This window comes from Macaca fascicularis, chromosome 9, assembly GCF_037993035.2.
Source record: "Macaca fascicularis isolate 582-1 chromosome 9, T2T-MFA8v1.1".
NCBI classification, from domain to species: Eukaryota; Metazoa; Chordata; class Mammalia; order Primates; family Cercopithecidae; genus Macaca; species Macaca fascicularis.
In genome coordinates this window covers 62,262,152-62,278,311 of record NC_088383.1, presented here as the reverse complement: position 1 = coordinate 62,278,311, position 16,160 = coordinate 62,262,152, and the positions used below count along the sequence as shown (strand labels likewise).

The 16,160-nt window shown below is 36.2% G+C and overlaps 1 protein-coding gene and 1 pseudogene across 7 annotated transcripts in view; both read left to right on the top strand.

Annotated features, from left to right (window-relative positions):
- The window catches only part of CCSER2 (coiled-coil serine rich protein 2), a 188,518-nt gene that overhangs the window by 69,593 nt on the left and 102,765 nt on the right, over nucleotides 1-16,160 (top strand). The window lies entirely within an intron of this gene.
- On the top strand, nucleotides 196-2,909 carry LOC141407678 (transportin-1 pseudogene; annotated as a pseudogene).

Genomic DNA, 16,160 nt, shown 5'->3' with positions numbered 1-16,160 from the left:
CAGTCTGTCTAGTCACTTTTAATCTCTAGTTACTACTACATGTTCCTGAATGTATAGTTGATACTTTATTATCTCCTTATCTCTCCTATAAGTTTCTGGCACCAAATAAGGACAAAATAAATAGTTGCCGAAATGGGTGTCATGATGACATGTGATAAATATTGCCTTTTAATTGAAAATAAATAGAAACATTGAAATTAAAGGTACTGGCGCTGGGTGGCCGTGACGGCAGCAGCAGCAGAAACAGATGTTGGCAGCCGGGCTGCCAGGAGCAGTTCCGCTGGATTTTGCCATTCGAGACTTCCTTCGGGGCACCCCAGCAAACTAAGATGGAGTATGAGTGGAAACCTGACAAGCATAGGCTTCAGCAAATCCTGCAGCTGTTAAAGGAGTCCCAGTCCCCAGACACCACCATCCAGAGAACCGTGCAACAAAAACTGGAACAACTTAATAAATATTCAGACTTTAACAACTACTTGATTTTTGTTCTTACAAAATTAAAATCTGAAGATGAGCCCACAAGATCTCATCTTGAAGAATAATGTGAAAGTACACTTTAAGAACTTCCCATATGGTATAACAGACTTTTATTAAAAGTGAATGTTTAGATAATATTGGTGACTCCTCTCCTCTGATTAGAGCCACCATTAGTATTGTGATCACAACTCTAGCCTCCAAGGGAGAATTACAGAATTGGCCTGACCTCTTACCAAAACTCTGTAGCCTGTATGCTGAAGATTACAACACCCATGAGGGAGCATTTGGCACCCTTCAGAAGATTTGTGAAGATTCTGCTGAGATTTTAGGTAGTTATGATTTAGATCATCCTTTCAACATCATGATTCCCAAATTTTTATAGTTCTTAAAGCACAGTAGTCCAGAAATAAGGTCTCACGCTGTTGCACGTGTCAATCAGTTTATCATCAATAGGACCTAAGCTCTAATGTTGCACATTTATTCTTTTATTGAGAATCTCTTTGCATTGGCTGGTGATGAAGAACCAGAGGCACGGAAACATGTGTGCCAAGTACTTGTGATTATTTGAAGTTCGAATGGATCGCCTGTTGCCTCACATGTATAATATAGTTGAGTATGTTCTATGTAAGACTCAAGATATATGGCCATGTTTTCACTGATCAAGGACAGTGGCTCAGCAATATGATGAAGATGGAATTGAAGAGGAAGAAGATGATGATGAAATTGATGATGATGATACAATTTCTGACTGGAATCTAAGAAAATGTTCTGCTGCTGCCCTAGGTGTTCTTGCAAATGTGTATCATGATGAACTGCTGCCACATATTCCACCCCTTTTGAAAGAATTACTTTTTCGTCATGAATGGGTTGTTAAAGAATCAGGCATCTTGGTTTTAGGAGCAATTGCTGAGGGTTGCATGCAGGGCATTATTCCATACTTGCCCGAGCTTGTTCCTCACTTTATTCAATGCCTCACTGATAAAATGACTCTTGTACATTCCATAACATGCTGGACTCTTAGCCACTATGCATACTGGGTAGTCAGCCAGCCACCAGACATGTACCTGAAGCCATTAATGACAACTGCTAAAGCGCATCCTGGATAGCAACAAGAGAGTACAAGAAGCTGCTGACAGTGCCTTTGCTACCCTGGAAGAGGAGGCTTGTACAGAACTTGTTCCTCACTTTGCTTATATACTTGATACCCTGGTCTTTGCATTTAGTAAATACCAGAATAAGAACCTACTCATGCTTTACAATGCCTTACGAACATTAGCTGATTCAGTAGGACATCATTCAAACAAACTAGAATATATTGAGATGCTAATGCCTCCACTGACCCAGAAATGGAACATGTTAAATGATGAAGATAAGGATCTCTTCCCTTTACCTGAGTGCCTATCTTCAGTTGCCACAGCACTGCAGTCTGGCTTTCTTCCGTACTGTGAACCTGTGTAAGAGACAATGAGGAAGACTCTTGCACGAGCCGTGCTAAACAATGCGCATCCAGATCAATATGAAGCTCCAGGTAAAGATTTTATGATAGTGGCTCTTGATCTACTGAGTGGCCTGGCTGAAGGACTTGGAGGCAACATTGAACAGCTGGTAACCTGAAGTAACATCCTAACACGAATGTATCGTGAATGCAGGATAAAATGCTAGAAGTTCGACAGAGTTCTTTTGCCCCTTTAGGTGACCTCACAAAAGCTTACTTTTAGCATGTTCAGCCTTGTATAGCTGATTTCATGCCAATATTGGGAACCAACCCAAATCCAGAATTCTTTTCAGTCTGCAGCAATGCCACATGGGCAGCTGGAGAAATCTCCATTCAAATGGGTATAGAGATGCGGCCTTATATTCCTATGGTGTTGCACCAGCTTGTAGAAATCATTAACAGACCCAACACACCAAAGACATTGTTAGAGAATACAGCAATAACGATTGGCCGTCTTGGTTATGTGTGTCTTCAAGAGGTGGCCCCGATGCTACAGCAGTATGAAGACCCTGGTGCACCTCTCTGAGAAACATAAGAGACAATGAGGAAAAGGATTCAGCATTCCGTGGAATTTGTACCATGATCATTGTGAATCCCAGTGGTGTAATCCAAGATTTTAGATATTTTTTTGTGTGATGCTGTTACATCATGGATTAACCCAAAAGATGATCTCAGAGACATGTTCTGTGAGATCCTTCATGGATTTAAAAATCAAGTTGGCAATAAAATTGGAGGCATTTCTCTAACCAGTTTCCTCTTCTCTTAAAAAGAGCATCTTGCAGCTGTTTATGGTGTTTAATCTAATACACTTAAGCTGCAGTCCCAAAATTTGGGGTCCTTCAGTCTTGGAGACTATGAGGGAGCCTCTGCCCTCAGGGAAAATGCTACCCTTTACGCGGGAAAGGGTAAACCAGTAGGCAATACACTACAGTCCCCACCGTACTGAGAGGGGCAGGAGGGAGGTGTTGCCGTCACTGTATTAAGTCGATGTTGGAAAACGTTTTAACATCTAGAGCCTTTGTGGGTGGAAATATGTCTCCAGTTACAACTCCGCAATGGATTTGAAGAAGAAAAAAAAAATCTGTTCAGTCTACTCACAAAACAGCACATTGTGGAATATTATGGAGAATTGTACCAAAACAGGAACCATATAAATGATGGATGGGGACGAGAAAGAGGAACAATTTTACAGCGCACAATAAAGGAAACCTAAGAATGGGAGCTACAAATAGTAAAGAAGCTTTTTTCTTTTTTAATTTAAAGTTTTTTTTTTTAATCCAAGTTTTCCCACATGATGGGGCCTTGTTTTGCATGTTGATGAAGAACTACACAAACAGAACTAATATAGTTAAAATCAGCTTGCCTTCCTGTAGTAGAAGCAGGTTCTTGGAAGTTACAATTTAAGGTACCCCAAAAAAGTTGGAAATAAAACAAAACAAACATAAACAATGAAGCACTCTGTGAAATGCCAAATGAGTCACTCCTTTTACCTTTTTTAGGGTGGGCACAGAGGGTGAAATAAATGGGGTTTGATATATCAAACTAAAGATGATATCTTAATTTTGCATTTAACATTAATGTAGTGGATATAATTTGATGGTTGTACTTCATTAGATTTAATTTCTAGGCCAATATGTTATTTTTTAAAGTGTAGTTTAAGGTTCAGGCATGCATTCTGGCTCATAGTGGTTGAAAGTAATTTAAATTAGTGGGAAAGTAGCATGCTTGCATCATATAGAGTGAGATTGGTATTCATTTACCTATGTTGCAGAAATTTGCGATGCAGTTTACCCATTTAGTGTAACCCTGCATTTAAAGTTACCTTTTAAGATTTGTGGGTTTTATTTTTATTAAGAATATAGATATATAAAGTACTGTAGTTTACAGCTAGTCCTTGAAATATCTTTTTTAGGATCTGTTAGGAATAAGATTGATACTGCATTGTGTGTGACCTGCGCAATGTGGAAAGCTGATATACCTGTGCAAACTCTTTGTCTCTGTGCTGTCAGTGTGATGTGCTTTCCGCATGGTTATATACTACTCATGATTTTATCAAAACTTCTAACATTTAAATTACGTGGTAAAAGATCTGTAAAAGACTACATAAATGTTAGTTGGCACATAAAGACAGTTGTAGAAATTGAAAAATGATTGCTGTATTTCAGTGTTTATTCCCACTCAACATACTGCCTTCTAAGCTTCCTTTTTTGTTGTTCAAAGTGTGATCTTAAAGATATGTTTAAGTTAATGAGTGTAAGGCAGGGTTCCTATACTATATTTTGGTGCGTGTTGGTGGCCCTCTGTGCTGTAGATATATGCACACAGGTTGCAAGTTAAAAGCTATAGAGTGAAAGTTGGTTTGGATCCTCTTCATTTCATTTGTTTAGCTTTTCTGTTATTTTTCTCTACTTACATGTATTCCTGTGAATAAATCCTTGTTAAGTTAACCCTTAAAAAATTAAAGGTACTGTTTAATACTTTTCACTTAGTTTTCTATACACATTATGACATAACCTATTTACAAAGTAAGTTTCTAAGGTATCACGTGTCATAATAGCAAGCTGCAAGTAACTAAAAATGTGATGCTAGCATAGATGTGGTAGTGGAGGGACAGCTTGTATAAAGTTGAGATGGTCCTAATGTAGGTAAATAGAAATCTCAAACTGATACTGATACTTTCAGGTATGCTTTGACATTGAGTTACAAAATTTGAACGAATAGAAAGGAGATACTCCACCTCCAGTAGTGAATTTTCCATGTACATTTAATTATCAGTATAGATCTTTTTGTCCTATTAATATAACTTTTATGTATGAAGAAAAGTTTAAATTTATGAAATGTAGTTGTTGCGATTCTTTAAACATAATTATATTTTTCTTCAGTATTAATGTTTCTTATAGATTAAGTACATTACAATATGAAGTTCAGTTCAACAATTCTTGAGCTTCTACTACGCTCCAGGCATACTCTTAATTTCTGAGGACACTGAGGTGGATAAGGCTGTCCTTGTCCTTAATTAGTTCAAAATCTTGTTTGATAGGCAGATAAATTATAAAAACATGATCATAGTATGAATTTATAAATGATTGGTATGCATGTGCTCTTGAAATAACAAAAGGAAAGTGTGTGTGTGTGTGTGTGTGTGTGTCTGTGTGTGTGTGTTGGGGGGTCATTCAGAAGCTTTTGAAGAGGAAGTTACTTCTGAGTTGAGTGTTGAAGAATGAATGCAAGTTTTACCAATTGGCCAAGGAAATTAGATGGTGAGCGTTTTAGCATAGGGAACAGCATGTACAGCATGAATGTATCGCAAAATCATGATGTGTGAGAGAGGAATATCAGCATTGCTAAGAGTATAGGGTGTGGGGTAGAGGGTAGTTGGAAATGACCCCAGGGAAGTAAGGTGGTGGAAAGGAAGGAAAATTCAGTATCTCAAACTGAAAGGACAAATGATATTTACAAATCAGATTTTTAAAATAAGAAAGATATAACATTAAATATAACATTAAATATTATAAATACTTCTGTATCAGATCTTCATACACACTTCCCATCTATGTATAAGACCATGAACAGAGAGAGTACATCTTTTCTGAACAATTTTTCTCATAAAAATGAAGTTATTGGATTATCTAAACTCCTTCTTGATCAAAGCCTGTGTTGCAGAGAAAAAGTCAGTGAACTTAAAAGTAATTTGTTAATAAACAGAGAATAGGCGGGATGTGGTGGATCATGCCTGTAATTCCAACACTTTGTGAGGCTGAGGTGGTAGGATTGCTTGAGCCCAGGAATTTGAGACCAGACTGAGTGATGTAGCAAGACCCCATCTGTACAAAACACTGAATATTAGCTGAGCATGGTGGCATATGCCTGCGGTTCCAGCTACTTGGGAAGCTGAGGTGGGACGATCACTTGAGTCCAGGAGGTTGAGGCTGCAATAAGCCATGATTGCACCACTGCACTCCAGCCTGGGTGACACAGCAAGACCCTGTCTTAACGAAAAAAAAAAGAACAGAGTGTAATATGTTACTTTTACCTAGCATTGTACCTGGCATAGAGTAGATGTATAATGAGTAATATTTTTGGAGAAAATACTGAATTCTGCGATTTAGATCAAGTAGCTATTATAAAATTGTTATAGTTAATGAGGACACTGAAGCTAGAGTCTTTCACTAATTGAATGAATTTTAGGAGTTGTTGAAGTTGCTATGGTAGCCTGAATTAGTAATTAAATAGTTTTCAATTTAGGCTATTCTGTTTTATTGTCCCAGGTGATTAAAAGTATTGCCTTCAGGCTCTTCAATTTCTAGTGGCGTTTATGTGGTACTTCCGCAATCTTTTATCCCTTTCCTGGTCTTGGGAGTCAGACAACCTGTATTAGCAGAAGCTGCCAGCTTGGTAGCTTAAGTTGGGTTGCATGGAGACACAGATAGGAAAGTTGGTCTGTGGAACCTCTTTCTACGTTTTAGTATATGGTGAAGGAGAAAATAACATGAGAACATTAGACCAACCACTGGGAAACCCAGATTTCAGCCGTAGCTGAATAAGTAGTGTCTCATATGACCACAAAATATTCCAGGCTTATCTTGTATTTTCCCTGCCCCAGCCCTAGAGTCATCATGTCTCCAAGGAAGATTTTTATTGGAGAATGAGATTTAGAAACCAAGATCTGGGGGCTAGGTGTGTTTGTTGCTACTGAGGTGTAATTGCTTTTAGTTATTGTGGCAGACAGAACTGACAATTATATGTGTATACACACACTTCTCTTCTATATTTATTTCTGTATCCATTTCCATATATATTAAAGACCAAGAGTTCACACGGATACCTTTGACTCCAATCAAATGCTACAGAATTTGTTCTAGCCTTTCTTCTTATTTTTAAGTCTTTTCTCAGAAAGTGAGAAAATTGGTTTCTCAACCACAATATATTTACTTAGTTATTCAACACTGTGTGTGTGTGTGTATAAGGATTACAGTATATATTTATACATAGTTATAGATATGTTATAGTATATATTTATAGTATATTATATACTATATACTATATACTATATACTATATTTATACTGTATTATATACACACAGAGTTTCAGAATTGCTAACTTAACACCCTATGAAAAAGATTTACTAACTTATAATATTTGCTTAGCATTCTTTTTTTTTTTAACCTTAACCTTACAGAATACAATAAGTACTGTTTTCCAAGTTTACTTGTGTTAGTTCTTTTAGTTCTCAATCCTTTCAGTGCGATTGTTCATTTGTAATACTTTTAGGTTCATTTGTTGCTATTTGTATTTCATTTTGGGTTCTGCCCACATCATGGTTTATTTAAAGTAAGTACTCATTTATTTCATATTACTTCGAAGAGGTCTTCCCTTTTCTTCTTTTTAAAAAAATATTTTATTTTAAAAATTTTAGCCTATGTATGTATTTATTTATTTTGAGACTGGGTTACGAGACTGGCTAATTTTTGTGTTTTTGGTAGAGATGGGTTTTCACCATGTTGCCAAGGCTGGTCTCGAACTCCTGGGCTTAAGTGATCAACCCATCTTGGCCTTCCAAAGTGCTGGGATTACAGGCGTGAGTCACTGCATCTGGCCAAGATCGCCCTTATTCTTTTTGTACCACTGTATACTACTTATTTTGTAGACTGTGCATTGTTTATTCAATTACTGTCCCAACAATGGGCATCGAGATTGTTTCCAATATTTTACAATTATAAACTGCCATAATGACTATGCTAGTGTATAGCATTATTATTTTTGTAATTTAGATAAAAAACACAAATTTAGATCTACCACCTTATTTGTGTCCATACCAGCTCCTATTCAGTTGTTTAGAAACTTCTGCATATAAAAATACTAGTCAGTATTACTGTATGATAGTTGTTACGCATGTTATTCTATTTTCCTAGAACATTTCAGTCACTTTCTACTCTTACCTAAAACCTAACTGGTAAATCTTAAGTGCATTGATTAATAAATCTCTGGTATTACCATAATCTACTCATAAAATCATCCTATGATATTTTTACTACCACCTCCCCCAAAGTATAATATTCTTAAGATATGAAATTCTGCAGTAAAATGGAACAAAAAGAAAAGCTTTTCAAAAATGTTACTGAAACTTCACTTGATGTAATATGCAAAAGTGTGATGGGGTTGTTCTCAGGTTAAATGGGCACTCATGGATGCACTGTAAATTGACTGATTTGAGGACAGAAAATTGAACCTAAAATAAGGAAATTCTGACTGCTAAAGGAATTGAGGTCACTCAATACATTCATTTTCTCTCTAACAAAAGGACTACACATACCACTAATGCACTTGGCATTTTGATTTATTAAATATATATGTTAACTGAAATCTGCCACCCATTTGTAATCAGTATAGCTAAAATTACTCATCTGAAACCTGTGAAGGCTGAAGTAAAAAAGTAAATTTTAAAAGGCTTAAGTAAAGTCCAGTCAATCAAAACTTGATTTGAGCTTACTGCTGAGGTCTACGGAACATATTACATGACTGCAACCATTAGAAGTCTCACCAGACACACCTGACTCTTCTCCTTTTTCAGGTGCTCATGTGCTTCTGTAGTGGTCTGTTTCTTCTGTTTCAGCTTTCTGTGAGGCATCACAGAAAGGAAGGAACAAATATTTAAATTATGGAAAATGAATGCGGTAAGAATAGGAATGACTCTAAAACAGTAGAAACAAATAAGCCTAATTATAGCATTTGAGAAACAGGGTGTGTACGTTTTCTCTGGCTGCTATAACAAATTACCACAAATACAATGGCTTAAAACAACACACTATTTGTTATCTTACTATCCTCTAGCTTACAAGTCAGACACATGTCTCTGCAGGCTAAAATCAAGATGTCAGCAGGGCTAAGTGCCTTCCTGGAGACTTGAGGGAAGAATCCATTTCCCTATCTTTTTCAGCTTCTAAAAACTGCCTTTGGTTCATGACTTCCTTCCTCTGTCTGCAAACCCAGCAACACCGCACCTCTTTGACCATTCTCCTTCTGTCTCTCTTCTGCCTCCCTCTTCCATTCTGAGTGATTATTATACATTCGGCCCCCTCAGATAATCCAGGATAATACTCCTGTTTTAAGGTCAGCTGACTGGCAACCATAATCCCCTCTTTGCCATGTAAGGTATCGTATTTACAGGGATTATTCTGCTTATCAGGAAAATTATTTCATTTCTCTGGAACTCCTGTTTTTATTGTAGTAGAATTCTTAAAATATTTAATGAGAAGCCATAATTTCAGTTTCGAGACCCCAAAATGAAACAGTATTTATTTGTGCCTTTTGAAAGGAGCTACGTGCTTTCCTACTAATTTCTTCCTCTTTATTTCCCAGATTTTGAATTTATACCTGTTTATTTTTAAAGTTCCTGGGTCTTAAGGTAGGTTTGTTCCAGGGAAGGATAGAGAAAAATCTAAGGTCATTTATTGAGAACAGAAGAAAAATTTGTAAAGAATTGAACTATAGCTGAAGTATACCAATAATGATGAATATACTTTTTTTTTTTTTTAAAGTAATGATTTTGTTTCATAGGGTATTCTTAAGTGAAGAATTTATGTAGACATATTCACAGAGCCCTGTTCTGTTTTCTTGATCAGGGAACCAATATATTTTAAGGAAGTTTCATCTGTACATTGCCTGTATTCTGGTGATGTTTTGTAAGCTTGTTTAAAGTCGGTCACTCTTACCACATCTGGCCATTTGAGTTTTACAGAGAGTTACAGTCACAGTCTCATCCTATTTTCCAGAAAGATTTTTTAAATTTAATTTTTATGTATTTTGGGAATACAGATGCAGATTTTTTACATGTGTATATTGTGTAGTGGTGAAATCTAGGCTTTTAGCATACCCATCACCTGAATAGTGATCATTGTACCTATTGGTAAATTCTCAATCCTCACCTCCTTCCCATCCTCCCACCTTTTGTAGTCTCCAATGGCTGTTATTCCACTCTGTATGTCCAGCTGTACCCGTTGTTTAGCTCCCATTTATAAGTGAGAGCATGTGGTATGTGACTTTATGTTTCTGAGTTATTTCACTTATAATAATACCCTCTAGTTCCATGTTGCTGCAAAAGACATGAGCTCATTCTTTTTTTATGACTGAGTAGTATTCCATGGTGTATACGTATTTCCCACACTTCCAGAAACAGTTTTGTAGCAATACTATACCTGAAATCTCTCGGGGTAGGAATTTTTGGGTGTCACAATGATAGTGGGAGATAGGAACAGTGGATTAGAAGTTACTGGGGATGAGTGTTAGTCTGGATTTATTTATTTTCACTAAATATGTTTTGGTTACCTACCAGTTAGTAATTTTAAATAAGATAATGACATTTTTTAACCCTTCCTAAATGGAGAAGTTGTTCCATTATTCTTTTAAATCTGGAAAATGTTCATATTTAATTATTATATCCCTTCCATTGTTTCTGTGCCCCTTTTCTAGAACTTCTAATAATTGGCTGTTATATCTCTGTTGAGGCTTTTAAAATTTTCTCTTTGTTTTCATTTATTTTTTAAACCTTTATTCTTTTACCTTTTTTGGCCTTTTTTTTTTTTTTTGAGAGATTTCATAGAGCTTATTTTTAAACCAGGCAATCACTTAACCCTTTATGGAAATTTCAAATATATTCACTGTTATTTTCTTTTTCTCTTTTTTTCTTTAAGTAACCATCTTACTGGGCGTTAAGTGGTATTTTATTGTGCTTTTGATTTGCTTATTCTCAAATGAGGTTGAACTTTTTTGTGTGTTTATTGTATATTTGTATATCTTTAGAGAAATGATTTTTCAAGTCCTTTGCCCATTTAACCGGTCTGTTTGTGTTTTTGTTGTTGAATTGTAAGAGTTTCTTGGTACTAGATTCTTATCAAATGTGTGAATTGCAAATATTTTCTCCCATTCTGTAGGCTTCTTGATAATGTCCTTTGATATACAAGTTTTGAATTTTTATGAAGTCCAATTTTTATCTATTTTTGTTGTTGTCATTGCTTATGCTCTTAATGTCATATTGAAGAATTCATTGCCAGTCCAAAGTAAAAGTCACAAAGATTTATCCTTATGTTTTTGTTTTGTTTGTTTTTTTAAAAAAGACGGGGTTTTGCTATGTTGCCCAGGCTGGTCTTGAACTCCTGGACTCAAGCAATCCGCCTGCCTTGGCCTCCCAAAGTGCTAGAATTACAGAGTGAGCCACCGCACCCAGCCTCTTTTTTTTTTCTTTCTGAGCGTTATATGATTTTAGTTCTTAGATTTAGGCCATTGGTCCATTTTGTGTTTTTGTATATGGTGTGAGGTAATGATCTGACTTAATTCTTTTGCCATCGGTTGACAGTTTTTTTCTTTTACCACTTTAAAAGTGCCATTTGAGACCAGGCGCAGTGGCGCATGCCTGTAATCCCAGCACTTTGGGAGGCTGCGGTGGGTGGATCACCTGAGGTCAGGAGTTTGAGACCAGCTTGGCCAGCATGTCGAATCCTCATATCTACTAAAAATACAAAAATTAGCCAGGCATGGTGGTGGGCACCTGTAATTCAAGCTACTTGGGATGCTGAGGCAGGAGAATTGCTTTAACCAGGGAGGTGGCCATTGCAATGAGTGGAGATCGTGCCACTGCACTCCAGCCTGGGCAACAGAAGTGAAACTCTGTCTCTTAAATAAATAAATAAATAAATAAATACCGTCTGTAGCCAGGTGCCATGTCTCATGCCTATAATCTTAGTTCTTTGGGAAGCTGAGGTGGACAGATTGCTTGAACTGAATGAGAATGAAAATATATTTTATCAAAATTTGTACAATGTAACTAAAGCAGTGCTTAGAAGGAAATTTACAGTGATTAATACTTGCATTAGAAAAGAAGGGTCTCAAATTGAAAATCAAAGCTTGGACCTTAAGAAACTAGTAAAAAATCAAATTAATTCCAAATCAAGTAGAAGGAAGGAAATAATAAGGAAAACAGAGATTAATGGAATTAAAAGCCCAAAAGTAATTGAAAAAAAGCAATGAAATTGAAAGGTGGTCTTTGAAAAGATCAATAAAATTGATAAACATTTAGCAAGACTGGCAGAAGCATAGTGAAAGATTGCAGGGTTGAAGGAAAAAGGTACTGCTACAGACTCCACAGAATTAAAAATATAATGAGAGAAAACTATGAGAAACTCTTAAGCACATACATTTTTACTACTTGAGTGGACCAATTTCTTAAAAGCACAAACTATTAAACTTCACTCAAGTTGAAATAGATAATTTGAATAGCCCTGTAACCATTAAAGAATTTACTCTGTGGAAAAAAAAAAATTCCAAAAAAGATCTTGTCCACTTGGTTTCGCTGGCCAATTTTACCAAACAATTAATGAAGAAGTAACAGTAATTCCACATAGACTTTTCCAAAAAGTAGAAGAAAAAGGAAAGATATCCCCTATTTATTTTACAAATCCAGCAATAACCTCATACTAAAACCGGACAAACACATTATATGAAAAGGAAACTATAGGCCAATATCTCTCATTAAGATCGTAGTGCGTGCTTGTAATTTTATGTGGCTTCAGTAGCCATTTCAAATGCAGATTTCGCTTTCTAGTGCCAGAGGCAGAGGCAGGCCATAGTCACCCTTGACATGGTTTCCATTTCTATACTACACCCAAATGGCCAGAGGTAAGAATTGAGAGGCATGACTCCTGCCTAGCAGACAGCTTTCTCTTTCCTGCAGCTTGCATTAAATGGACCATTCATTTATTATATTTGCTGATGAACTTAAAGTGACCACACCCTATTTCCCAATAATACTAGTTGCCAAACTCTCTTTTTCTCTCTACCAGCCTGTGCTCTGCATGTGGCCTCAAGGCATTCACTGTATGCTTCAGGGTCTGTAAGTACTTAAAAAGTCTTAAATTTTCACATTGTATTTGTTTCATTGAAGCCTTGTCTACAATCTGACCCGTAACTGCAATGCCTGCCCTGAAGGGACCCATGCAAGTGAATACCCTGTGAGCACTCTTTTGTCTGGGTCCCTGGTGGCTGCTGGTAACGGTAGCCCCCAGCCTGTGTTGACAAAGAAACTTGAAGAGTTTTATTCAAAATAAAGATAATCTTAAAAGTCTTCACATAATGTCAGCATATTGAAACTAACGTGTAAAAACAAAACAAAACAAAAATATAACGTTAGCAAATTGAAACCAACATGTAAAACAATGAAACAAAACAAAAACAAAACACTATTTGCCAAATGGGCTTATTCTAGGAATGCAAGGTTGAAAATCGATCAGTATAATCTATCATGTTAACAGTTTTATGGGAAAACAAATCCTAACAATTGGTGGAGAAAATAAATTTCATTTAGCAAAATATAACATCAATTAATGACCTTTGCCAAACTAATAGAAAAGAATTTGACATCTTCAAAAAACCTACAGCTAACATTATGTTAATACTTAATGAAGAAAGATTAAATGCTTTTCTCCTAAATTCGAGAACAAGACAAATATGTCCATTCTCACCACTCTTATTCAATGTAGTTCATGAAGTTCAGCCAGTGTAATAAGCCAAGAGAAAGAAAGAAAAGGGATTTTTATTTTCAGATGGCATTCTCTGCATGGAAGACTCAACATAGTTAAGATGTCAGTTCTTCCTAAATTTGTAAAGACTTAATGCATTTTTTTTCATCAAAACCCTAGAAATAAATTTTTGTAGATATAGACAGGCTTATTCTAAAATTTATATAAAAAAGCAAGGGAACTAGAGTCGCTTACACAATTTTGAAAAATAAGAATAAAGTGGCAAGAATTACTCTACCTGATGTAAAGACTTAATAGTTACAGTAATCAAGAGAGTGTGGTATTGGCAGAAGCATAGACACATAGATCAATGGAACAGAATAGAGAACCCTGAAGTAGACCTACACAGATATGCCCAAGTGAGTTTTGAAAATTTTTTTTTTTTTTTTTTTTTTTTTTGAGACAGTCTCGCTCTGTCACCCAAGCTGGAGTGCAGTGGTGCGATCTCGGCTCACTGCAAGCTCCACCTCCTGGGTTCATGCCATTCTCCTGTCTCTGCCTTCCGAGTAGCTGGGACTACAGGCGCCCGCCACCACGCCCGGCCAATTTTTTGTATTTTTAGTAGAGATGGGGTTTCACCGTGTTAGCCAGGATGGTTTCAATCTCCTGACCTCATGATCTGCCCGCCTCGGCCTCCCAAAGTGCTGGGATTACAGGCGTGAGCCACCACGCCCAGCCTGAAAAATGTTTAGAGGCAGTTTTAACAAATAGTACTGAAACAATTGGATATCCATAGGTAAAACAAAGTAAAACAAAATAAATCTCAAACTAAACCTCTCACCACCTATTAAAATTAATTCAAAATGGATCATTGATCGTATAAAATGTGAACTATGAAACTTGAAAAGAAATATAGAAGAAAATCATTAGGAACTAGGGCTAAGCACAGAGTTCTTTGATATTAAAAACATAATCCATAAGAAAGAAATTGACAAATTGGTCCACATTAAAATTAAAAATGTTTACATTGCAGAAAACTCTATTAAGAGGATGAAAACAAGCTACAGAGTGGGAGAAAAACTTTGCAAACCACATATCTGACAGAGTTCTCATATCCAAAATATCTAACAAACTCTCAAGTTGAACAATACAAAATACCAGCAATTTAATTAGAAAAGGAGTAAAAGACTTTTGACATTTCACCAAAGAGGAGATATGGATGGGAAATAAGGACATGGAAAGACATTCATCATAATTAACCCTTAGGAAATTGCAAATTAAAATCACATTCTATACACCTATAGAATGACTAATATAAAAAACTGTGATAATACCAAATGCTAGTGAAAATGCCAAGAAACAACATTTCATGTATCTCTGGTGGAAATTAAAATAGTTCAGCTGGATAAAATATATATAAATGCTCCAAGCTAAATAAATTGGGCTGGAAAAAGCCTCTTTGTGCTCTAGAAGATAACAAATGGGAGACAGTTTGTCTTTGTTCAGAGTATGGAAAATAATTCAGAAGTTACTGATTTAGAGAGGGAATACACCTTGAATTCATTTCTAAACCAACGGTCTTTGAAAATAGGGTTGCCATCTTGACTTTCTGGACCAGATCACGAGGGAGTAAGACTAGCTTTAAATTTAACATTCATTACCTGGGTTGCTCTGTAGCCAGATGCTAAAGGGTCACATCCTGTGGGCACACAAGGAGCCACCTCTGTTCTGATTTCATTAAACTCCCCTGAAATCCACAGGATACACACGGGGCTCCATTCCTTGATCCTCAGTATCAAATGACTGTCATTTCACCATGCCAACCCCTTTGAAACAAACTTAACCCCTCCAGTTTCTTTTGTTGATGGGGAAGCAGGTTGGAGTATTCTCAGCTTACTAACAAGGTTGTTTAAGGAGTCTTCTTAGTCCTTTGACCTAATACTCCCATTTTCTTGATTTTAAGTGTGGTTTAATATTGACAGGATTAGTTATGCAACTACTTAAAACTGAGTGGACAGGAAGCAATCAGATGCCACTGGGACAAACTGGATGTGGAGCTCAAGCTGCTTGATTTTGTTTCACACTAAATGAAATTAGTGCTTGTTTAGGACAAACCTCATGGGCCACCACAGTTGAGCATGTTTGTCCAGTTAGCTATTGAACTACTAAATATGTGTTCTGTTCCAATTGAATCATTGTCCTCAAAAGGCAATTTTTTTAAAAGTTTGACTTAAAAAAACAAGATTCCTATAAGTAATAAATGAGTTTAGCAATGTTGTAAGATATAAAGTCAATGCACACAATTCTTATTTCTCTGTATCATCAATGACTAGTTATAAACTTGAGTAAATATAACAACGTTGTTTATAACATCTATAAAAACACTTATGTATAAATCTAACAAAGTCTATACTGAAGAGTATAGGGAGCTTATGAAAGAAATTAAAGAAGATCTAGATAAAATATGACCTACATAAATACATAAAGTAATGTGGTGTTCATGGACTGGAAGGCTTAGTGTAGTGAAGACATTACTCAATCCCAAAGTGATGAAATACTAATCAAAATCCCAGCAGGAGTACCAATCTATTTTGTTGGAAAAAGCAGAACAAAGCTGGAGGAATTGTACTAACCCATTTTAAAGCTACAGCAATCAGGACACTGTAACATTGGCAAA